We start from the raw sequence: 26,613 nt of genomic DNA on the forward strand, positions 1-26,613 counted from the left end.
ATATTACATTCAGAGGCAGGTGTAAATTCAGAAGGAAGAGAGAACAGGCCGGAACAAGGGCCTAATGACCCTTTGAGTTTCTAGTATTTCTCCATTCCACTGAAACTTAATGCAGTTCTGATTAGGGAACAGATGAGACTTTTCATCTGTCTCCATTCCATTACTCCACCCCAATTGTGGTGGGAGCAACTGTTGTCACAACCTTTTACCTAGACAACCGGACTCTGAAAAGATGAGTTTCCAAATGTTATGGCGGTTCTGCCTTCACAACATTGCTAACATCCGCCCTTTTCTCTCCGTCCAAATTACTACTATGCTTATCCAGGCACTTACCAAATCCTGCCTTGACTACTGCATCGGCTTCCTCACTGACCTTCCTGACTCCTGCCTCCCCCCGTTCCAGTTTTTACTTCACTTTTTTTCCAAAAAAACTTTCCATCCACATCTCCCCACTCCTCAAGAGCCTCCAGTGGTTTTCCATCCACCTCCGTATCAAATAGAAACTCCTTTCTATCAACTTTAAAATACTCGATCAGCTCACAGCCTTCTATCTCACTTCACTGATTTTCTAATACAACCCGACACACACTTCAATCTTCAACACCAACCTGCTCAATCACCTCTCACCACCAGCCCCTTGCCCACATCCTTCCTCTTGCCTGGAACTCCCTCCCTCCCCCTTCATATACAAAGGACCACCACTCTCCTTTATCTTCTAAGCCTTATTAAAATCACATCTACTCCAAGAGGGCTTTCTCTACTGACCCATCATACCCTCTACTCCCTCTCCTTTCTGTGTCAACTATGGAATTGGAAATGTACCCTTGAAGTACTTGATATTCATCCCACCCTCAATCCCACAGCACTTATGCACCTATCCAAAATTTATTTTAAAGTCTTTCTCCCCTTCTAGACTGGAAGCTACTTCTAGGGAGGGAATGTGGCTAACAACTCTGTCATATTGGCCTCTTCCAACTGCTAGTACAGTGCTCTGCCCACAGTAAGTGCTCTATAAATATCATTGACTGATAGGGCCAAAATGGCCCAAAATGGTGGTTTTTTGATTTCTCAGCTGTTCTTCCATCCCACCTAAAATCTGTGCTCCCTTTTTCACCCTTGCATTCAAAATGAAACATTGTCGCCTCTATTATTCAAAATGGGGCACTCGAATCATTTAGAACACTAAGCTTATTGTTATTTGTATAAAATGAAGAATAAATCTGATATTTTATGGGTTTGAATTTCCCTGATTAAGAGAAAAGCCTGCTTCTCTCACTGCTTCCCTGAATTCTCAGATATATAATGATAATAACAACAGTAGAATAGTGAGAAAAAGCCCAGGCTATTGGATTGGATTTATTTATTTTACATGTACATATCTATTCTATTTATTTTATTTTGTTAGTATGTTTGGTTTTGTTCTCTGTCTCCCCCTTCTAGACTGTGAGCCCACTGTTGGGTAGGGACCATCTCTATATGTTGACAACTTGTACTTCCCAAGCGCTTAGTACAGTGCTCTGCACACAGTAAGCGCTCCATAAATTTGATTGATTGATTGATAGAGGACAGGCCTGGGAGACACATGGTCCTGGGTTCTAATCCCAACTCCACCAGTAGTCTGCTGTGGGACCTTGGGCAAATCACATAACTTCTCTGTGCCTCAGTTACCTCATCTGTAAAGAGGGAATTAAGACTGTGAGCCTCATGTGTGACATGGACTGTGTCCAACCCAATTAGTTTGTATCTAACCCAGTGCTTAGTACATTGCCTGGCACATAGTAAGCGTGTAATAAATACTATGAAAGAAGTTAACCACTTACTATGTGCCAAGCCCTGGGATTAGGGTGGACACAGTCCCTGTCTCACATGGGACTCACTGCCTAAGTAAAGGGGAGAAGTGATATTTGATCCCCATTTTACAGAAAAGGAATGTGAGGCTCAGAGAGTTAAGTGACTTGCCCAAGGTCACACAGCAGGCAAGTGACAGAGCTGGGATTTGAACCCAGGTCTTCTGTCCTGAGCTCTTTCTATTAGGCCACACTGTTTCTCACTGCTTATGGTACAATCCTTTCCTGAAAACATCTCCCAAATGAATTCCATCACCCTTCCAGAAGACCCTCAGATTCTGAATATTGGCATTTTGCTTTCCGAGAGGCAAGGGCTCTCTCTTTGTCTCTTTTTTTCTCTCTCTCTTTCTCTCTTCATCATGATGGCTTGCTTATTTTAATGGAGACATGCCCTGACTCTTCAGTCCAAAGGCTATATAAATAATCAGAATTGTGACCTGGAGGGTAGTATATCAGATTAGTGTCCATAGGGCTCTCCCTGCCTGAATGCCCTACGCTTCAGTTTAAGATTTACTGTATGCGTTCTAGGTGGTATTAACATAGCTAAGGGCCATATGAGCCAGACTGTCATTACAAAAGAGTAAAATAAAGAGCTAGTAGATGAAAGCCTAATTTTAAACATGATTTCTGTCCTTCAGTCTGTGGGATGCTGTATCCCAGATCTTTGAAAATCAGTTGCTGAGTGTGAGAGTGCAGGTGGAGAAGATGATTTTCAAGTCAGACAATGGCACCACGGAACCATTCTTTAGTAGTTTCTTTCTACCTGATAACTTTATCTTTAATCTCTTTTATTACTGACAATTTAAAAGCTTCAATAAATTATTCATTGCTTTTAGTGTATATTAAACCTCTGCTCAGAAACATATAAATACGATTTTTATGTACCACATGTGACTCATTATTTTTACAAACTGTTGGCTTCAATACCAACAGTTTTAAGCACATTTGAGATTATAATGTAATTTGTAACTTGGGTTGGACCAAATTTCTTTGCCATATAATTTAGCATATTTTCAATCTTTTTTTTTCAATTATGGTCACCGAAACAACAAAAAAAAACTGAAAGTTATAGACTATAAAACCTGGTTTAACTTTATTGTTGAGATGAATTACTTATTTTTTAAATTAAAACTTAAAAAAAAACCCTAACACCCAATTTCTTTATAAAGAGTGAGATAAATTAGAACTAGTTCATGACAGTTTCAGCCCTAAAATTCTACAACACAGTTCTGATATGTTTGAAGTTGATTTGATTATTCCCCAGAGGACATGTTGGAAACAGTGTTTGTTTTTTAATTGTATTTGTGTGCGCTGCTTAAGTACCATTGACTGCCTGATTATTTTACTCTCCCAAGTAATAATAGTAATAATAATGGCATTTAGTAAGCACTTACTATGTGCAAAACACTGTTCTAAGCACTGGGGAGGTTACAAGGTGATCAGGTTGTCCCACAGGGGGCTCACAGTCTTAATCCCCATTTTGCAGATGAGGTAACTGAGGCTCAGAGAAGTTAAGTGACTTGCCCAAAGTCACAAATGACAATTGGCAGAGCCGGGATTTGAATCCATGACCTCTGACCCCAAAGCCCATGCTCTTTCCATTGAGCCACGACGCTTCTCTAAGCACTCCCAAGTGCTTAGTACAGTGCTGTACACATAGTAAGCACTCAATAAATACCATTGATCAATTGAATACTGTATTCTCCCAAATGCTTAGTACAGTGCTCTGCACATAGCAAGTGCTCAATACATACAATAGATACCCCTTTAGAATGGAAGGGGGAATATGTCAGTTCATTGTTCTCTGAAGCAGCATAGCTTAGTGGAAAGAGGATGGGCTTGGGAGTCAGAGGTTATGGGTTCTAATCCCGCTCCTCTGCCCCTTGTCAGTTGTGTGAATTTGGGCAAGTCACTTATCTTCTCTGTGCCTCAGTTTCCTGGACTATAAAATGGGGATTAAGACTGTGAGCCCCACGTGGGACAACCTGATAACCCTGTATCTACCCCAGTGCTTAGAACAGTGCTTGGCACATAGTAAGCGCTTAACAAACACCATCATTATTATTATATTATTATTATGGATTGAAACCTATAGTAAATCCATTGGAAAGTACAATAAAAGGGAAATACAGGACCCCTGGCCTGGGGGAGCTTAATACAGTCTTAAAGTGTATTGTAAATAATTTAGGTTAAATATGACAACAGTGAAAATTATTAGGACTTGGAACATATTACTCAGAAAGTCTAAGGAACGTATTTCTGTAGAGATCTTTAAGAGTAGGGTACATTCTCTTCTTCCTCAGTGATTTAGGTGTGGTCTTGCCTCAGGGTATGAGGTTGAAATCACCCCTGGCATTCTATGGTTTGAGGTTTTATGTGCTTGTGTCTGGTAATTCCAGTTTTGAATTTTTCAAAAGCAGCAGAATTTTCAGTGGCTTGTGGTGGTGCATAAATTACCTCTCACTCACCATCCTTCTGGGATTAGCTATACAAAATCTCTGTTGTAACGAGCCACAGTATTGTGGAGATGGTTATGGACCATAATGTTTTAAGGGTGAAGCTCATTTAATGAAACAGGTGAATTTGGAGATGGGTTGTTGATTTGCAGCTGGGAAGCGCTGGGGTGGGTAAGTACAATCTTCTGATAATCAGGTTGGCAACAGTCCCTGTCTCATATGGGGTTCCAAGCCTAGGTAGGAGGGAGTAGGATTTAATCCTCATTTTACAGATGAGGAAACAGAAGCAAAAAGAAATTAAGTGCCTTACCCAAGGTCACACAACAGGGAAGTGGTAGACCACGATTAAAACTCAGGTCCTCTGGCTCCCAGGTTCATACGTTTTTAACAATGATAATAATAATAATAATAATGATAATAGTATTTGTTAAGGACTTACTGTGTGCCAAGCACTGTTCTAAGCACTGGGGTAGATACAGCTAATCAGGTTGGTTACAGTCCCTGTTCCACCTGGGGCTCACATTTCAGAACATGCCTGTTTTTCATTGTAAGTAATGTGCTTTTTTGCTGTAGAGACATCCTTCTTTGGAACAGCTAGACCTGAAGCATTTTTGTTGCAGATTTGAATCCTCTTTAAATGTAAAAGTAGGTTTCAATCAATCTGTGGTATTTATTGAGCTTGCAGTGTGTGCAGAACACTGAACGAAGTGCCTGGGGAAATAAAATAGATGTGATCCCTGCCCATAAAGAGCATCTATAGGCAAAATAATGCTCTAGAAGTAACTTCTTTATGTTGCAAAAAATCAGAAAGTGGAATAATAAATATTTGTACATCCTTCATCTCAGTTATACAAAATTATTAGCAAGTTTTAGAAAAAACTTTTTTCAGTAGTCTTGTGGAAAAATGGGAGATAGTATTCTATATTAAAAAATGTATTGGACTCTGCATGTACTAAATCCATATAGATGTTCTTTAAAATTAGCATTTCAGCTCTCCCCTTATTCTTATGTCCTTAGCCAAATTTCTGCTTAAGCAAATAAAGGGTCGAGGGGTCTAACTCACCAAACAAGGACAAAGTCTTTTCTGCTCTCCTTGAAAACCTATAGACAATTGGTAAGTTATTTGAAAAAACTAATTTTAGTTCTGTGAAATAATCAAAGGACCCGAATGGCATCAGTGGAGCAGTTTGCTTCGTAATGAATAGCAAATGTAACAACTTCTAAAACTGGAAGAAAAACAGGGCTAAAAATATGTTCATATTGTAGTGATTATAATAAGAGCTCTTGGTTGTGAATGTTATTAATACAGCCCTACTTGGCCTGCAAATTTGTTAGCAAGTCATTGAGTTAGAAAAGGCCATAATTGACTCCTTTCTTCTGAATATGGGTAGATATCAAATCATTTTGCCCAAGTTCAGATAATGAACATGTCCTTACTTAAAAATGAATACTGAGGTAAAAACAAAATATTTACAACTCTAAAATCTATCCAACATAATGATTGCCTTCATTAACTTATCATAGGACACCCCCAATCTACCTCCATTCTTCAGTATTGATATGGATGTGAAAAGATATAGCTAATTACAGTGGTGTGCCTACTTTAGAAGGCCTCAAAATCTATCAATCAATCATTCTAATTTATTGCGCATTTACTATGTGCAGAGAATTGTATTAAGCACTTGGGAGAGTCCAACATAAGGCAAAAAGGTAAAGAAGTCAGGCAATCCAAGATGTCCTTATCATTTCGGTACTGGCCTTCCTAAACTGAAGAGGAACTACAGCTACAGCGTTCAAGGGAGAGCAAATAAGTTGCTCTGTTTCAAAAAGGTTTTCAAAAACATCAAATAAAGAAGTATTAACTCTGGTCTTCTGATTGGCCGCATGCAGGGCATCACGGGATAAAATAGGTAAAGGCAAATAAAGGATATAATCACTATTATTCACCCAAGTACTTAGTACAGTGCTTGCATACAGTAAATGCTCAATAATTACGATTGAATGAATGAATGAATTCAACCTATCTGTGTTGCCATTAATGGGGCAGGAGGAAAATGGGGTGAAGATCTTTGCAAAAACAATCCGATAATTCTCTTCTCAGAAATGTACAAAATCTTCACCAGAATCGTATTAAATTTTAATAAAATGACCTTTTACTTAAGTGGAATCTATTCATTTCAATAATGTTTTTCAAACTCATACGTTAGAAAATATTCTGGTGGTGCAAGCTATATGTAAAGCAAACTGAAGATGGGCTGAATATCAATCCAAGGTATTATTGAGCACCTACTGTGTACAAAGCATTGCGCTAAGTGCTTGGGAAAGTACAGAGTTGGTAGACACGCTCCCTGCTCATGTGCTGGGGAAGCAGTATGACCTATTGCCAATCTCTTCTTACCTATCTGGTTGATAAACATGTTATGCTTATTTGATGATAGTGGCATTCATTGGGTGTTTATTATGTGCCAAGAACTGTGCTAAGAGTCATGGTAGATCCAAGAAAATTAGTTAGGAAACAGTCCCTGTCTTTTATGGGGCTCACAGTCTAAGAGGGAAGGAGAAAGTAGATCTCTTTCTTATTTTATGGATGAGAAAACTGAGGCGCGTGTTTATGCGTATGTAATGAAAAGAGACTCTCCACTGATATTTGCAAAGAAACTGAAGAATTCAAATTCATTCATTTTATCTTTGAACACTAAGCTTAACTTTTAATCTTCTACCTCTTAGAAAATTTGATTCAATTTTACCATTTCTTTTGATTCCTTTATATTCACTAAGTGCTTTAGAAAACAAAACTTCCAAAATGGAAATACATTTTCAAAAGTGGGCAGATATTATTTGTTAACATTTTATATGAATGTAATGATTCTGTTCTTTGCAGCTTAAGATCTGCATGAACTATACTGTTATTACTAAGAATGTGAGTAATAAAGATCTTTGAACTCATTTCTGGGAAGTTTGGCTTTCCCAATAAAATAGTAAAGGAAGTGCTATTTCGGAAATGATTCATTCTGTTTTCCTAGAACACAGTAATATATCTTTTCACAGAAGTGTTTATCTGCTCCTACCTACTGTATTGTTACTAAGTTCATTACAATCGCAATATACTGAATTCATGCTATACTATGGAAAATATGTGGCTATGGAAAATAAACTGTTAAATGATGATTACTTTCATTTTAGAAACTGAGTAAGATTTTATAAAACAATCCTCATTCCAGCCTTTCCTCTCAACCTGGATTAAAATTATAGTAAAATTATTTATTCAGCTTGTCAGAGGGAAGAAATTTGTTCCAAGGTGATAGGACAACGATTACCGTATTGGTAAATTTTCCCTTTTTATGACAACCAGTCATATTTACTGTGTGCAAAGCACTGTACTAAGCACTTGAGAGAGGGTTATAATAGAAGTGTTCCCTACTCACAGGAGCCAATAGAGTCTTTATAAAAAATACTAATACAGACATTGTCCTGCTTCATTTTTTTCACTTGCTAAATGGAGGTGCCCCTCTCAGGGTTGCATCTGGAGAGTTTCCAGTACTCTACCAGTCTCGGCTCTAGGAGGGAGAGTCAAGCAGAGGACTGTCCATTCCATTCCTAGCTTGGGCAGCGGCTAGCGAGTGGAAGGCAATCTACTACAAGTCAAAACTCACCCATGCTGAGCAGCAGCGTTATGGAAGAGAGTAAACGGCAGAGACCCGAGTTTACTGCTTGGAAGGCGGCAATAGTAAAACACTTCTGTATTATTACCAAGAAAACTCTATGGATCCACTACCAGACGATTGCAGATGGAGAGCGGGGCATTCCGGGAGAGATGTGTCCATGGTGTCGATATGGTTACGAAATGACTCGATGGCATAAGACAAGACAAAGTGGAGGTGAACATGTTAAACTCGTCATATGAACATGTTAAACTCGTCATATGCCCCAGGTAGGAACTGGAATATGGATTTAGCTACAGGCAAAATTTTTCTTCATTTCCATTTCATTCATTCATTCATTCAGTCAGTCGTTTTTATTGAGCGCTTACTGTGTGCAGAGCCCTGTAACAAGTGCTTGGGAAGTACAAGTTGGCAAAATTTCAGTAAAAGGGGTAGAGTTTCAAAACAGTGAAATAGCATGGCGTAGTGGTAAAAGTACTAGCCAGAGAGCCCGAAGCCCAGGGTTCTAATTCCGACTCTGCCATTTGTCTGCTGTGTGACCTTGGGCAAGTTACTTAATTTCCCTGTGCCTCAGTTACCTCATATGTAAATTTGGGATTGAATCCTATTTCCTCTGATTTAGGCTGTGAGCCTGATATAGGACAAGCGCTGTGCCCAACCTATTAAACTTGAATCTATCTCAGCGCGTAAAACAGTGTTTGACACATAGTAAATGCTTAACAAATACCATTAAAAAAAGGCATTATTCATCCCTCTCTTTTGATTTTTTTCCACTTTCCTTCCTTCTCCCCCATGCAAACATCTATATGCATAGATGTTTATAGATCTATAGATCTATATGCATAGATCTATATGTAGACTGAATCACACCTCCAAAGACTAACCCAGATTAATAAAAAATACACACACACCCAATTATATTCATACAGCTAACACGTCGATTCAAGTGTTCAGACACTCCCTAGTATCTTATTTAGGCACAGCACATGTTGACATGCTATACTCACACATCTTCACCTTACCCAGAACTCTCCCACAGCCACACCGCCAGATAGAATTGTTTATCTTGTTGCGAGTAACTCTCCTCCTCATCTCCACTTCGCATAAAATAAAACTCCAAGTCAGGATTCAGAGGGAAGAGTAAAGTGGAACTTTGTCCAATAAAATAGGCAAATGGGAAATCATGGAGACGCTAAGTAGGAAGGAAAACTAGTTAACAAAAATGCATGCTTCTAAGGGAGAAGCTTATAGTGCTCTCTAAAAGCAGAAAAGTTCTGGATTCTATTCCAGAACAAAGTTTTCTTCTGCCAACATTCCAGAATGGCAGAAAATTGACCATTCTTAGAGGGCTTGAGAAAGGTTGGTGTAGTAAGGTTGATAAAAGGTACATCATTTTGCTACACTTTTCTGAGAAAGAAGGTATTAAGTTAATGTCAATATCAGAATCCCCAGTTCTTGTTGAGTTCTGCCTGTGTGCAGACTATTTGTAGGTTCTTGCAAAGCGTGCAAAAGAGCTAACACTTTAATGGCGATCATAAATATAAATGGATTTGTTTTCTTCCGTAGTTGAGTGAGAAAATAGGTATGAATAATAGGTCTCAGTGATTGAATAACAAATAAGCAATTGCACGCAATAGTATTTGGTGGGTGATTGCGGAGGTATAACTTGCAGTGCGCTCAATAAATATGATTGAATGAAAGGTTTATTAGGGAAGACGGCTAGGAAGTGACTTTTAGGAGGTCTTTGAAAGAGGTAGGAGGTGTGATTTGGCAAGAATGAGGAAGTTGGGCATTCCACATGATGGATCAGAGGTGGAAGAGTTGAACACGAAGGAGGCTTGGGCAGAATGAAGAGCATTAATTGGGATCTACTGGGAGAAGAGAGCAGACAGTTAAAAGGAGCCATCTAGGAACCTTTCATATTATTCAGTAATTACAAGAATCAACCCAAAGAAGGTACCGTAGGTAACAAAAAGATGTAATTATGACTTTCAAGTATTTTTTTATAACTAAATATCACCGTGTACAAATTTACATGCTACCAAAGTTGACCTGGGTAATGGACATCTATTCTAACAATCCCTTTTGGGTTACTATGCATTTAAGGAACTGTAAAGATCAAGAGCCCCTTTAAATCCCAGCATTATACATTTGTTGGGGTGGGAGCATTTATCCTGACATCTAATGAGTAACGACATCTATTCCAGATAACTTCAGAAGGACTTTAACTCCCATTGCTTCCTGCGGTTGCGTGCAAAAATCTCACAAGATTTCCTGTCATCACAAGCCTCAGCAGAGGTTAGAGGCGAATGTTTGGTTTCTCCACTGCTCAGGACTAGGTTCTTTTCACTCCAGGCAAGCCCTCCCAGGGGATCCACAAAAAAGGTGGCAAACACCCCAGGAAGTTTCAGAAAGAGAAACAACATTGAGGTGTTGAAAAAGGGAAAAACTGAAATTGGCAAGGTCGAAGCCAGTCAGTTCCTGTTAACTGCAATTTCTTTCCAACATTAAAATAATTCCCATCCATCAGAATAAATAAACTACCGTCTCTTGGTTTAAAATGAAATGAAAAGAAAGTCTACTGGGTAATTCAGAGGCCAAGATGATCCCTCCTTGCCCCACTAAATACATCCCAGGTTTTAGCTCCTATTTTAGGTTTGTATTTCACCCTATTCTGCTGCTACATTCCATCATTTCTAAAAAAGAGCTGTGCAGTGCACAGAAACATACTTCCAGTTCCTCCTGAGACAGAACAGTCATCGGGATATAAATAACCAAATCAAAATCTTCTTATTTAGAAACTACTAAGAATAAACTGGTAAACAGAAAGGACATGTCCAGACTGTATTGATTTATGAACCATTGTCTTTTTATTTGTAGTCTGAATCATGAACTTGATTGTTACAAGGTCATTGGAAAAATGAATTGTGTAGTAGTTTTTTTAAAAAAATTAATGGTAATGCTTGAAATGCTTCAGCCAATTTTGTATACAGTATCAGTAAGACTGTAGATGGTAGTTGTACGTTTAGTTTATTTTAAATTTAGTAGGTTTTTTTTCTGGTATTTAAGTGCTATGTGCTAGACACTGTATTAAGCGCTGGGGTAGATACAAACTAATCAGATTAGGCACAGTCCATGCCCCACATGGAGCTCACAGTCTTTATCCCCATTTTACAGATAGGATAATTGAGGCACAGAGAAGTTAAGTGACTTCCCCAAGGTCACACAGCAGACAAGTGGTGGAGCCAGGATTAGAACTCGGGTTCTCTAACACCCATGCCCATGTTCTTTCCCCTAGGCCGAGATGCTTCCCATTTAGGATTTTAATATTACATTTAGAGGCTGCTGTCTTAGTCTTCCAACACTCACACTTGACAAAACATGAAAACAACCCTTGAAGTATCCAAAGTGATTTGAGTATTTTCCACCCAATTAGTCAGTTGGGTGGAAGGAGCACGGCTTAGTGGAAAGAGCCCGGGCTTGGGAGTCAGAGGACATGGGTTCTAATTCTGCTCTGCCACTTGTCTGCTGTGTGACCTTGTGCAAGCCACTTAACCTCTCTGTGCTTCAGTTACCTCATCTGTAAAATGGGGATGAAGACTGTGAGCCTCACGTGGGACAACCTGATTGTATCTACCACAGCGCTTAGCTCAGCACATAGTAAATGCTTAATAAATACCATTAAAAAAATCTCAAGCTTTTTATGTGCCCAGGTCTCAACAGCCCCAAATGGAAGGGAATGTGTCTGGAATGGCTTTTTAGATAGATTTTCACATCTCTGCTCTTGCTTGGTTGTGAAACCTGAGCAATTTCATGCCTTTTCAAAGGGTTCATTGAGACTACCCAAGACCACAACCTCCACTTTCAATTTTAAAAGTCCCTGTGGGCAGGGAACTTGTCTACCAACTTTGTTGTATTGTACTTTCCCAAACTCTTAATGTAGTGCAATGTATACAAGAACCGTTGATTGATGTACTAGACTCTCCTTAATCATCAAATACGAGGGTATGAAAACTGATTTTGTGATCTGCCGGAAATGTGTCTACCAACTCTTTTGTTTTATACTCTCCCAACACTAAAACAGTGCTGTGCACACAGTAAGCGCTCAATAAATACCGTTGATGATAATGCTGCATAACTGAGACCCTGAGGTAGCTTCCACAGTCATTTTGATTGAAAGGCATGTACTCCTATGGGAGCCAGAACCTGAGGCAGAACTTCTCAAGTGAATATTGAACCATACACTCACTGGGGAGCACTTTATCATCCAAAAGTACATCTCTAATTTTCTAAATTCAGGTTTCTACTCCACTTGCAGATTTTTTTAGGAGGCTGTCTTTTTCGTAGGACTTCCTAATGCTACAGTGATCATTATTTTACTGCTTTCAGCTTTTTCTCAGACACTTAAAACCCGGAAAACATTTTCAAATATCATCATCGTCGTCATCATCATCAATCGTATTTATTGAGCGCTTACTATGTGCAGAGCACTGTACTAAGCGCTTGGGAAGTACAAATTGGCAACATATAGAGACAGTTCCTACCCAACAGTGGGCTCACAGTCTAAAAGGGGGAGACAGAGAACTAAACCAAACATACTAACAGAATAAAATAAATAGGATAGATATGTACAAGTAAAATGAATAAATAAATAGAGTAAATAAATAAATAAATAGATAATAAATAAATAAATAAATAAATAGAGTAATAAATATGTACAACCATATATACATATATACAGATATATATATATATATCTTTATATCATCTCTTTTTACTACTTTACTGGTACGTGCCAACTTCTTACCGGAAATTCTCAAGTCTTTACCTCCTTGTAGTTCCTCTGTAAGGACAGAATCAAACTAAAGACTTATACCCCAGGCAATTGTGGCGTTGAGAATTAAATGTTATGCTTATGGCTTAATTCATTTTTATAAAAATATGTTACAAAAATACAATAGATTTAAATTGGAAAAATTCGAAGTAGAAAAAAGCCAAGAAAATGTTCTTGTCAACCTGATGTAATCAATATTTCTTAGGTGCTTACAATTTGAAAAGCACTGCCTATGCACTAGGAAGAGTACATGGAGTTTGAAATTCATTCCGAGTTTCTATCCAATAAGAGGCAGATATCTAAAGGGGGAAGACAGATCCTAGGGGAAAAAAGAGCAAACAGGCTAAAATAAACAAATCAATAATGACAGTACTCCAAGTCACATTTGCTTACTGACTCATCAACACCCCTGTCCGGGTCATCTGGTTTTTTTATGGTATTTGTTAAGTGCTTACTATGTGTCAAACACGATTCTAAGCAATGCGGAAGTTGCAGGTTAATTAGATTGGACACAGTCCCTGCCCTGCATGGGGCTCACAATCTAAGTAGGAGAGAGAACAGGTACTGAATCCCCATTTTATAGATGAGGAAACTGAGGCATAGAGAAGTTAACTTACCCAAGGTTACACAGCAAGCAATTGTCACTTCAAGGCTCCACTTCAAGGCTTCCCACTCCACACTTCATTCACTGCTGTAATGGGTAATTGACTTGTGATAATAATAATAATAATAATAATGGTACTTGTTAAGCACTTGCCATGCGCTGAGCACTCTTCTAAGCACCAGGGTAGATACAAATTAATCAGATGGGATGCAGCCCTGTCCCACATTGGGCTCACAATCTTAAACCCCATTTTACACATGAGGCAACTGAGGCCTTGAGAAGTGAAGTGACTTGCCCAAGGCCATACGGCAGAGATGTGGCGAAGCCAGGATTAGAACCCAGGTCCTTCTGACTCCCAAGCCTGAGCTCTGTCCACTAAGCCAGTTTACCCGCAGTTGTCCATGTTTGAGAGGCAGACAGAGATGCACTGGAAGGGATGGAAAGGGGATTCCTAGTAGAGTTGCACTAGCAAAGTTTATATATTTAATATGTTTCTCTTAAGTCTGGCTGGAGGCCATCCTTGGTATCAGCAATATCCAATGTCCCCTCATACCCTCTTCTTAGATTGGATCACAACAGCTGTTGAATCTGGCCTCTTGATAAGTGAGGGAGTGACTGATGAGTGGAAATTGTCAGGAGGTTGATAAACATCACCAGTTTGCCTACACTTCCTTTTTCCCTGCAGGAGGATGCCTGTTTTTTGATAGTTGGTGCCCTCCTCTATCCACAACTCCCTGCCTTCAGCAGAAGATAACAGTCCCCTTCTTTCTTACTTTAGTAAAATTTTACAGTGGTCTTAAATTGGTGCCATGTCAAAATTCACTAAAATACCAGAACTACTTTGGGTTCATATGGCTGTAGAAAAGTTGTATTCTCCAAACCTGCTCACTATGTCTAAACTATAAGTGAGTTTCAAACCAGTTGGACAAATTTATTCATTCATTCATTCAATCATATTTATTGAGTGTTACTGTGTGCAGAGCACTGTTCCAATGTAACCTGAACCCTAAAGAGTTATTTAATATGTTATTATATTTATATGGTGAGTTTAAAGTTAATAGAAGATAAAAAAATATAAAATGATTTAGGTACATCACATGAAAAGCGCTTAGTACAGTGCTCTGCACACAGTAAGCACTCAATAAATATGATTGATGATGAAAAACAATTCAGGACATTTCTGGCTACCTATAAACTCAGAATTAGTGAATATTAGCTAGTAACATAGCTTCAGTTTAAATGTGATTTGTTTCAAAATGAATAATGGTGATTTTCTCATCAATTTACATTTAGAAGATTACTACTGACGCCCATGTAAAACAAAGGGAAAAAACTGAGACATTGTCTTTAATATCCATTTTAATCAATTATCTTTCATTATTTCTTAGAGGTGTGACGCATACGGTCTGATCATTTCAGGTCTGCTTTAAAACACTTCATACAGGGACTATTTTTACAGAAATAATTTTGATTGTAGCTTAAAGCTTCGTGTCTTTAACATGAGGTGTTTTTTAAGCAATATAGTGTGATCCTGTGCAATGAGCAGGGATAGTGTCAGCCAACTCTAGTGTAGAGTTCTTTCCCAAGCACTTAGTATAGTGCTGTGCACAGAATAAAAGCCTCAATAAATGTCATTGATTGATAGATAATAAGTAGCATCATGTGGATTAGAGTCACTGGACTGCTCAGCGACTGACTTGAGTGTTTTGGGTAAGTAGTGGTTACATTTGAGATGTTACTAGAGGGTCAGACCAGAAAGTTCAATTACAGAGGTAATTAGGATGTACCTGTGGATTGAGGCAGTTACTGCTCAGTTGTAGTGTGCTCTCCCAAGCGCTTAGTACATATAATAAACACTCAGTAAATACCATTGATAGACTGAATGCCCCGTCTTGCCCTGGGGAAGCAGCATGAACCTAGGGGAAAAAGCACAGGATTGGGAGTCAGGAAACCTGGGTTCTAATCTATACTCTTTCATTTGCCTGTTGTATGACCTTGGGCAAGTCCCATAACTCCAGTTCCTCAGCTCCCTCATGGGGATTAAGTGCCTGTGAGAGACGTACAGTATCGTAGGGTATCATAGTATATTGTATATCCCACAGTGCTTGGTAGGTAGGAAGTACTTAAATTCATTCATTTAGCCATATTTGTCAAGAGTTTACCGCGTGCAAAGCATGTACTAAGCACTTGGGAGAGTACAATGTAACAAAATACCACAATTATTGCTCAGAAAGTCTGCTGTAGAGTAAAAGGACACCTATATCACGTAATAGAGCCTGACTCTTCCAACTCTTGTGATGTTGTCTTTCTTCTTCCCTGTTCTGCTCAGGGCAAACACTTCATTGTGCGGGCAAACACTTCATTGTGCTTCATGGAGAGAAATACAATCTATACTGTTAGCCCATTGTGGGCAGGGAATGCACCTATCAAGTCTGTTATACAGTGCTTTCCCAAGTGCCTAGCGCAGTGCTATGTACATAGTAAACACTAGAAAAATACAATTTATTGGTTGATTGATTGCTGAAAATGTTATGGTTTTAGGCCCACCAAGACTAGGCCTATAATCTTAAGAGGGTAGATTCTGTTCTTGAATCAGAGATTCTGTGGTTCTTTCTCTTTAATAACTCAACTACAGCCTGTGTTCAGGCACTTAATGTTATTAAATTACACCTTGAATTTTATGCCAAATAGGTAAAAATGGACGGAAAATATTTGATTTAGGCCAATTATTTAGACCAACTACTATATTATGGTCGGTTGTTTCATCTGATGCATAAAAATTCATCATGACTTAAGTTTCTTCCCTTGCATGAGGCTCGCCAAAAATCCTGGTATCTGTCCAATCTGAAATGTATCTGCTGATAGGGCAAAACTGTCCCACACAAATATGAAAGAAATGATCTGTGACAGTAAACAGCCCACGTGGCAGACAGTAGATCATATTGTTGTATGTAGACTGAAAGGAGTATAAAGCAAAGCTTTCTATCATACTCACTGGTGCTACTGGTCAAACTATCATTATTTTCACTTGCATGATTTATGTTACAGTTAAAGTCCATCTATGTCAGTTAAAGAACTGATTCTGCCCCAGTACAGACATGATTCACATGAAGGCTGTTGATTTGCGTAGAACATTGGTAAAAAGTTGACAGTTTAATATTTTTTAATCCAGTTTTGTAATGGATTTTTGAGCTGAGTTTCCCCTTTTGACTTGACTGTAACTTTCATCTGGTGTTTGGCTCGCTCAGGAACTGGCCCTTTTACTAATTCTTTCATTGGAACTCTTGGCTGGTTGACAGTGAAATTATGGGCTTCCAGCCAATTTTTGACACGATCATCACATTTTAGCATCAGAAGAATGATAGAATAGAGGATTTTGCTGGTTTTCATTTTTGTTCTGATAGTGCCCATCAGAAATGTAATATTAAGTGTATTTTACTGGGAATTTGCTTTTTCTCATCAGCCCTTTTTTCACTTCATTTTCTGTTCATTATCTCTCTGGATACTTACTCAGAGTCCTGCTATGGGCTTTAGGATACCTGGTTCTAATCTGCTTCTATCTGTGGCTGACTGGCATGGACAGTCTGCTTCTACATTTTGCAATAAATCAATAAGTGGTTGTTGTACCCTGGGCATCAGTAGGAGTTGAGAGAGAGCCAATGGTTTGGTTCAAACCACTAGCATTCAAATCAATCACTCTTGGGCATGTTTTCAGGACTGATGCCTTGTGTGCTGGGAACTTGTCTACCAACTCTATATTTTCCCAAGTGCTTAGTACAGTGCTCTGTACACAGTAGGTTGCCAAGTAAATACCTTGAATGATTGATTGAGGTTCCTCTGTTGTTCTTCATGGGCGATTACCTCAATTGGAACTCCGTCAGCTAAGAAATTTTGAATATGGGCAGGAAATATAGATTAGATAGAAGCATTAGAACTAGGACCTGATAATGCTACTTTGATGAAAGCCGGTTATATCCCAGATTAAAAAGAAATTATTTTTATTCAAAGGGAAACTGTTCTGACAAGATAAAATGAGATCCTGACACTGTTGGAATCAAGCAGGAATAGAAACAAGTTCAATCTTCTATTTTAACATTTATGTAGGTGTGCTCCATATCCTGCAAACTGATTATATAACAAGACAAAATAAGTTAGCTGTGATAGAAGATCATCTATGCCTGAGAATTAAAAAGCATAGTTTTATAATTAGTCTCAATTTTTGTAAGAATCACATTCCACCTACACAGGCTGCAGAAAGAAAAATAGGATTTCTAAGGAATAATGGCTAACAGCTTGTTGCATGGTGGCATTAGCTTCATCCTTTGAAACTTTTTTTGTATCTTGTGTGAATCATTCAGGAACTAAGAAGCTGTAGGTTTTTCTTCTTCAAAGGTCTTGAACCTGTAATCTCTTGGGTGCCCATAGAAAACAGTGATTTCCACTGGAGATCTCAAGACATGATTTAATTGAAGAATGAGAGATATTGGGCTAAGCCTTAAAAATCCTAGGCCATGCAGGCAAGAAAATATCTTTATACCTTTTTTCACGTTGTTTTTCCTACCTTATGATGATGATGATGATGACATTTATTAAGTGCTTTCTATGTGCAAAGCACTGTTCTAAGCACTGGGGAGGTTACAAGGTGATCAGGTTGTCCCACAGGGGACTCACAATCTTAATCCCCATTTTACAGATGAGGGAACTGAGGCACAGAGAAGCCAAGTGACTTGCCCAAAGTCACACAGCTGACAATTGGCAGAGTAGGGATTTGAACCCATGACCTCTGACTCCAAAACCCTTGCTCTTTCCACTGAGCCACGCTGCTAGTTCCATATCATTTAATCCAATCCCTAAACCTGTTTTGGGTACTGCAAGCTTTCATTCAAAAACCTGGTATCACCCAGGTGATTTATTATGTTTGTAATGACAAATTGACATTATTATTTATCTGTAGTTTATTTTAAAGCCTCTGAACAGCTTTGGGTAGCAACTAAAATATGATGCATTAACTATTTCCAGCTCCTGATGGTATCTTTCAATCAATCAGTCATCTTTATTGAGAGCTTACTGTGTGCAGAGCACTGTACAAGGCACTTGGGAGAGTGCAAGATAAAAGTTGGTAGATACATTCCCTGCCCACATCAAGCTTACTGTCTAATCAGTCAGCGTACTTATTGAGTACTTAGTTCAGAACACTGTACTAAGCGCTTAGGAGAGTACAGTATAACAGATACATTCCCTACCCACAGGGAGCTTACAGTCTAGAGTGGGGGACACTCTAGATAAATAAATAAAATAAATAAATAAATAAACAAACAAATAAATAAATAAATAAATAAATAAATAATAAATAAATAAATAAATAAATTACAGATATGTACATAAGTGTCATGGGGGTGGGCAGGGGATGAATAAAGGGAGCAAGTCAGGGTGACATAAAAGGGAGTTGAAGAAAAGGAAAAGAGGACTTAGGGAACATCTCTTGGAGGAGATGTGCCTTCAATAAGGTGCTGAAGGTGGGAAGAGTAATTGTTTCATATGAGGAGGGAGGGCATTCCAGGCCGGAGGCAGGACATGGGCGAGAGGTAGGTGGCAAGATAGACAAGATCGATGTACACTGAGAAGGTTAGCATTAGAGGTGCAAAATGTGCAGACTGGGTTGTTTTAGGAGACTAGTGAGATGAGGAAGGAGGGGACAAGGTGATTGAGTGCTTTAAAGCCTATTTGACGAGTTTCTATTTGATATGGAGATGGATGGGTAGCCACTGGAGGTTCTTGAGGAGTGGGGAAATGTAGCCTGAATGTTTTTGTCGAAAAATGATCCAGGCGGCAGAGTGAAGTATGGACTGGAGGGCAGAGGGATTGGAGGCTGCCATGTCAGCAAGGAAGCTGATACAGTAATCAAGGCAGGAGAGGATAAGTGATTGGATTAACATGGTAACAGTTTGGATGGAGAGGAAAGGACGGATTTTAGCGATGTTGTGAAGGTCGAACCGACAAGATTTAGTGATGGATTGAGTAGGTGTGTTGAGCGAGAGAGAGGAGTCAAGGATAACGCCAAGGCTAAGGGGTTGTCAGACAGTAGGATGCTGGTGCTGACTTCAGTGATGGGAAAGTGAAGGGTTTGGATGGGAAAATAAGGAGTTCTGTTTTAGACATGGTAAATTTGTGGAGATGGGAGGACATCCAAGTAGAGATGTCTTGAAGGTAGGAGGAAATGTGAAAATGGTGAGGGGAGGGTGGATGGGGAAATGAAGGCTTAGGAAAGGCCTATTGGAAGAAATGTAATTTTAGGAGGGTTTTGTATGTGGAGAACCTGGTGGTCTTTTGGATACGAAGAAGGAGGGAGTTCCAGCCCAAAGGGAGGATGTGGCCCAATAGATGAGCTTGAGGAGTAGTTCGAGTGTTTCTTCTTCTTATTATTATTATTAGGGTGAGCAGCAGAGCAGATGCATGTGACGTCACTTGCATTAATACTGAGCATTCAGCCAGGACTCGGGACTAAGGGGTTGGAGTAAAGGTGGGAGGGGCAAGGTTGTGGTTGCTGGCAACAAGAGACAGCCAGTGCAGGGCCAGGTTTAGCCACTTCCTGGCCCCGGGCTGAGCAAGGGAACACCCCAGCCAAATTGTGTTCTTCCCGAAACAGCCACTGTGGTGATTTGTGTCTCAACGGAATCAAGTTCTAAGCCATTCTAGTTTATTTTCACCACTAATTCTAGCCTGCTTTTTCTGCAGGAAACTCCATTCATGGAAGGGAATTTTTCACCCCAGAAAGTGAGCCAAATTTCTCAATGAGTTCTAGAGCAAACTCTTCTTCCTGCACAGGAGGGTACTTAGGCAGCATAGCTTCATTGTCATAGAAACAGATCTTGAATAAAGGAGAGGATACTATTCTGCGGTGGTCTGTCCCCTCAAGAGAATTGTCCAGTGAACACCTGGCAGTTACAATGCAGCTTTTTATGGGCTCCATCTTTGTCCCCACTCCCTTAATCTACTATATGGTGCTGTGCCATTATAGTGGCCTACAAGGCAAGAATAAAGATGGGTATTTTCCAAAGGTTTGGGAAGTTTGTCTTATTTGATTTTGTTTCCCAAAGTTTCTACATTTACCTTTTTTGAATTTTTAATACTGAGTTCCTTGCCTCTTTAAGGGTTGTATACATGCTGTATTCTTTATTTTTTCCTGGTTTATATGCATATAGGTTGATGGTTTTCGTAGATTACAAAAAGTATGATTATCAAGTATTCATAACTTAGCATTTGATTAATGTCTTTATTAGACGGTGAAAGTGTGAGAATGGTGTTTGCCTAATTGAAAAAACTTGCAATTGTCTTTAAACCTACAATGCACTCAGCTTTGTCTATTTAATTCCTAAGTAACACAAAATTCATTTAATTGTATTTATTGAGTGATTACTGTGTGCAGAGTACTGTACTAAGTGCTTCGGAGAGTATAATACAACAGAGTTCGTGGACGTGTTCTCTTTCCACAAGGAGCTTACAGCCTAGAGGGGGAGTCTATCAGCTGTATTGTACTCTCTAATGCTTAGTACAATGCTATCCGCATAGTAAAGCATGTTATAAATAACCATTCATTCATTCAGTCGTATTTATTGAGCGCTTACTGTGTGCAGAGCACTGTACTAAGCACTTGGGAAGTACAAGTTGGCAACATATAGAGACGGTCCCTACCCAACAGCGGGCTCACAGTATAGAAGGGGGAGACGGACAACAAAACAAGACATATTAACAAAATAAAATAAATAGAATAAATATGTACTTATTTATTTATAGAGTAATAAATATGTACAACCATATATACATATATACAGGTGCTGTGGGGAGGGGAAGGAGGTAAGGCGGGGGCGTTGGGGAAACCAATGATTGATTGTTTGGGTGTGCCCCTTCAGTGGATGCTGGGTAGGTGACATACTCCAGGAAAAGGAGGAGAAGGTGCTGGTCTATGATCCCTGTACTTACAGAAACTCAGGAGATTCCTTCAGAGTAAATGGAAGTAGAATAAATGGCCCCTGCTCCTCTGCCATCTAACCAGATAAACAACAAATACATCAACATAGTGGTCACCCAAAACCTGAAATGCAAGGCACAAGTATATTGAAATATAGTATATACTCTATTATAATACTAATGGTATTTGTGAAATGCTTAATTTGTGCTAAGTGCTGAATAGGTTCTAGCTGTCTTCAAATCATTGAACTGTTTAGGTAACTTTCAACATAGTGCTCAGTGTTGTTGCAGTAATGGGGCCTAAAAATAATTCTGAAGTTGAATTTTTTAAAGCATTCAGTCAGTCGTGCCTTATTTGATAGTCTTTTTCAGATACATTTCTTCTTTAAAAGCCTGTAGTTCCATAGAATCCTTGCCCCAACTCTGTCTCCCAGTCAAATTTCCATTGTAATCCTGTGATGCTGATGAGTCATTCATCCGACTGTGGAAATCTGAACACTCAAAAGAAACATGAATTTTATTCATTTTGGCCCTTATCAGAATGAAAACTGCTTTTCCCAACAACTGAATGAAATTGAAAGTTATTTCCACAGCAAACGTTTAAGGCAAGTCATATTAACTTTGTCATTTGGCTCACATGATAAACTTCTGAGTAGAGCCAAGTTAAATGGTTATTCCCAAGCTTAGAACAGAAATGAACTGGAACAGAAGATTAAGACTCCAATTTGGAAACAAAGTACATTACTCAAAATTTCATGTATCTACAAGGTGCTCCTTTCTGAACTGTAGTCTCTTAACAGAATGTCTTTTTGCTCCACAGAAATCTAGAAATAACAACCACTTTCCAAGTCTGTTACTTCTCAGTCAAAATGCCATAAGGGTTTAATATTTGAATGAATAAACAAAGTCAATCTTTTTCTCTCAGATTGGAAATCTATATCGTGCATCAGGAGCCCATAGAGGATGGGGTGGTTTCTGATTTGTTTATCTTGAATCTGTCCAGTGCTTAGCTTATAGTAAGTGTTTAAAATTCATTCAATTGTATTTATTGAGCGCTTACTGTGTGCAGAGCACTGTCCTTAGTGCTTGGGAAGTACAAGTCGGCAGAATATAGAGACGGTCCCTACCCAGCAACGGGCTCACAGTGCCATAATAGTCCTTGCTGGCCTGTTGAGCTCATATGGAGAACAGTAGATAGACTGTGAACCCATTGTTGAGTAGGGACCGACTCTATATGTTGCCGACTTGTACTTTCCAAGGGCTTAGAACAGTGCTCTGCGCACAGTAAGCGCTTAATAAATACGAGTGAATGAATTAATATGAGAGTCCATATACAAGCATCAACTGGATTGGTGAGTCCACAATCCCCAGGGTCTTGTTAAGCACCTCAAACCCAGGGAGGGAGGGAGAATCAGTCAATCAATCATATTTATTGAGTGCTGTGTGCCGAGCACTGTACAGAGCACTTGGGAGAGTACGATATAATAGAGTTGCTAGACATGTATGCTGCCCGCAATGACCTTACCTTCTCTAAAAGAATACAGACATTACTATAAAATAAGTAAATAACATATATGTACATAAGTACTGTGGAGCTGAAGGAGGGATGACTTAAGAAAGAACTAAGAGGAGCCTGTGGTGTGTAGTACATGATTCCATGAGGAAAGTGAAGTAATTATCTAACTACTATTATCTATTTAGGATTCTCACATAATAATGAAACAAGCAAACTACAGTCATTACTTCCAGATTTGATAATTAAGCCAATAGATAAAGCCAAAAGAATCAAGGAGGACTCTTTTGCCTTATTTGACAGGACGTATTACTAGAAAAAACAGTGCACTTGTCTCTCCACATATCAGGAATAATTGGAGGAGTCAGAAGAATATTCAGGTGCAACTGGACTCGCTTCTCTATCACCTTCTGAGTAATCATTAATACATTTGGAGACTGTAAACATGATTACAGTGTCTTCAAGACACTGTAATGTCTTCGCTCTCGCCTGTCGCCTGTCCCGCCATTGACCCCCGGCCCACGTCATCCCCCGGGCCTGGAATGCCCTCCCTCTGCCCATCCGCCAAGCTAGCTCTCTTCCTCCCTTCAAGGCCCTGCTGAGAGCTCACCTCCTCCAGGAGGCCTTCCCAGACTGAGCCCCTTCTTTCCTCTCCCCCTCGTCCCCCTCTCCACCCCCCCGTCTTACCTCCTTCCCTTCCCCACAGCACCTGTATATATGTATATATGGTTGTACATATTTATTACTCTATTTATATATTTATTTATTTATTTTACTTGTACATTTCTATCCTACTTATTTTATTTTGTTGGTATGTTTGGTTCTGTTCTCTGTCTCCCCCTTTTAGACTGTGAGCCCACTGTTGGGTAGGGATTGTCTCTATGTGGTGCCAATTTGTACTTCCCAAGCGCTTAGTACAGTGCTCTGCACATAGTAAGCGCTCAATAAATACGATTGATTGATTGATTGATTGATTCAAGAGTTTAAGAGAAAATAAAACAACCATTCTCTCTAAGAGGAAGGAAGGCAACATTCTGTAGTAGCTGGCACTGCTCAATAAATGTTGGACTAAAGAAAATCAGTAGCACTTCCTATCTTGTGGAACTATTTTTGTGGGGGTTTTTTCCCCTCTCTAGGATTTCAGGCAGGGCTTCATTTATTATAGATCTCAGCCCTAGGACCAGTGGACATTATCTTGACTCCTGAGGCCCTGGGACCAGAAGGCATGTTTGGAGAGTTGATCTCCCACCCTCCAGGAACATGCTTTTCCAGCTTCTTTTCATGTCAAATCCCAGCCACCTCCCCCCTCTACCTCGTTCTGTCATCTCCAGAGGAAAAAATAGGAGATCTTAACAAAGAGGCACAGGATATAGTCAATAGTGCTATTTATGGCATTTTGTAAAGTGCTTTCAATGAGCTAAGCACTGGAGTAGATAGATAACGTCATAGTCAGATAGTCTCTGTCCCACACAAGGTTCACAATCCAAAAAGCAAGAGAGAGCAGAGATCTTACTCCTGTTTAACAGATGAGGGATCTGAGGCTCAGAGAGATTAAATATTTTTTCCCATCCCTCAGCAGCTGGGACCTGGGACTAGAACTCAGATCTCTTCTTTTTTCCTTATGGTATTTGTTAAGTGCTTACTATGTGCCAGGCACTATACTAAGCGCTGGGGTAGATACAAGCTAACCAGTCTGGACAGAGTCCATGTCCCATGTGGGGCTCGCAGTAGTAATCTCTGTTTTACAGATGAGGAAACTGAGGCCCAGAGAAGCTGTGACTTGCCCAAGGTCCCACAGCGGATAAGTAGCAGAGATGGGTCTGACTTTCAGACTTGTGCCATCTTTACTAGGCACGCTGTCTCACTAGAGGATCAACAAAGGTGGATTTCAATGATTTAAGGCCAAAGTGCCATAAAATTTGCTGGGGAGATATAGAAAAGTAGCAGTATGGAAAGGAGAAGTGTTTTACCTGTGAGCTCTGAAAAAATGAAGCTCTTGACTGTATCAAAAGCTTATTTGCAGTAAGAATAATAATGACATTTGTTAAGCGCTTACTATGTGCAAAGCAGTGTTCTAAGCGCTGGGGAGGATATAAGGTGATCAGGTTGTCCCACGTGGGACTCACAGCCTTAATCCCCATTTTACAGATGAGGTCACTGAGGCACAGAGAAGTTAAGTGACTTGGCCAGAGTCACACAGCAGCTTCATCCCACGGGTGGGGGTCAAGCATTCTGGAACTTAAGGGCCTAGCAAATATTAGTCTAACAACAGCCCTACTAAAGAGTGGGTGTTCATATGTATTGTACTCTCCCAAATGTTTAGTACTGTGCTGTGCACATAGTAAGAGCTCAGTAAATTTGTCAGCTGTGTCACCTTGGGCAAGTCACTTCTCTGTGCCTCAGTTACTTCATCTGTAAAATGGGGATTAAGACTTTGAGCCCCATGTGGGACAACCTGATCACCTTATAATAATAATAATAATAATAATAATAATAATAATAATGATAGCATTTATTAAGCACTTACTATGTGCAAAGCACTGTTCTAAGTGCTGGAGAGATTACAAGGTGATCAGGTTGTCCCACGGGGGCTCACAGTCTTAATCTTCATGTTACAGATGAGGTAACTGAGGCCCAGAGAAGTTAAGTGACTTGCTCAAAGTCACACAGCTGACAATTGGCGGAGGCGGGATTTAAACCCATGAACTCTGACTCCAAAGCCCGTGCTCTTTCCACTGAGCCACGCCACTTCTCTATCCTTCTTGTATCCTCCCCAGCGCTTAGAACAGTACTTTGCACATAGTAAACACTTACAAATGCCATTGAAACAAATAAATGAATGAATGAATGAATGAATGAATGAATGAATGAATAAATAAATAAATAAATAAATAAATGCGATTAAATGAATAGCAGGTTAGGGTGACTTGGGGATGGCAACATTCTTCTCTCAGGCTACCATAGTCCCTTTCTCCATACCAGAAGGAATTTAGGGCTCAAAATCCCTAACGCAGCTGTGAATTCCAATACCTCTATTACAAATGTCAGTCAGAATGGGACTTCTGAAGTTCCCTGTTGCTTAACGTCAGGAGACCAGAAAAGCCCATTTAATAAAATGATACCAGCAGCAGCTGTCTCATAACTAGCCACCTCTGCAAGGGCTGAGAACATATTGTCTCGGCACAGGAAAGAATGCCAGCTCAATAAGCCAACGAATGAGCATTCTATAAAAAATCAAAAACTATAGAAAAAGCCCACCAAGACCTGTGAGCAACCAGATTCCATGAAAATTCTCTACACCCAGCATTCCATCTATCTAGGTTTTTGTTGAAATATGCTTCATCATATTTCCCAGAGATTTAATGAATACTCTCCGCTGTCAATTGATAGAACACTGCTCAGTTTGTTTTTTGTTGTATAAAAAACAGCACATGATTGGAGATTTGAAACTTGGTTCCCCCTATTTCTTTATTTTGTCTAATTGTCACTTTTCAATCTAAGAGGATGTATTAAGCATCCTAAAAGGAGTCATAAGTTTGCATGTTATTACTTTGGGAAAGACTTGTAGTGACTTGGTTTTTATAAGTATGGAAGCACTTGTCTTTTTTACACTAGTTGATTCCTCACATCTCTCGCCAATATAATGGTTTCTTCTAATGGAATAATAGTAATAAAAAACTATATGAATAGTATGCTAAGCAGCGTACCAAGTTCTACAGTAGAAATAAG

The 26,613-nt window shown here is 39.4% G+C and overlaps 1 protein-coding gene and 1 non-coding gene across 3 annotated transcripts in view; both read left to right on the forward strand.

The window, feature by feature from the left end:
• PLCB1 (phospholipase C beta 1) overlaps positions 1 to 26,613 on the forward strand; it is a 444,925-nt gene that overhangs the window by 69,247 nt on the left and 349,065 nt on the right. The gene's annotated exons all lie outside the window — the stretch shown is intronic.
• On the forward strand, positions 7,809 to 7,946 carry LOC119932775. The gene has a single exon (XR_005452509.1). It is a non-coding gene; the product is annotated as a small nucleolar RNA SNORA7 (small nucleolar RNA).

Source organism: Tachyglossus aculeatus, chromosome 9, assembly GCF_015852505.1.
Source record: "Tachyglossus aculeatus isolate mTacAcu1 chromosome 9, mTacAcu1.pri, whole genome shotgun sequence".
In the NCBI taxonomy this organism is placed as follows: domain Eukaryota; kingdom Metazoa; phylum Chordata; class Mammalia; order Monotremata; family Tachyglossidae; genus Tachyglossus; species Tachyglossus aculeatus.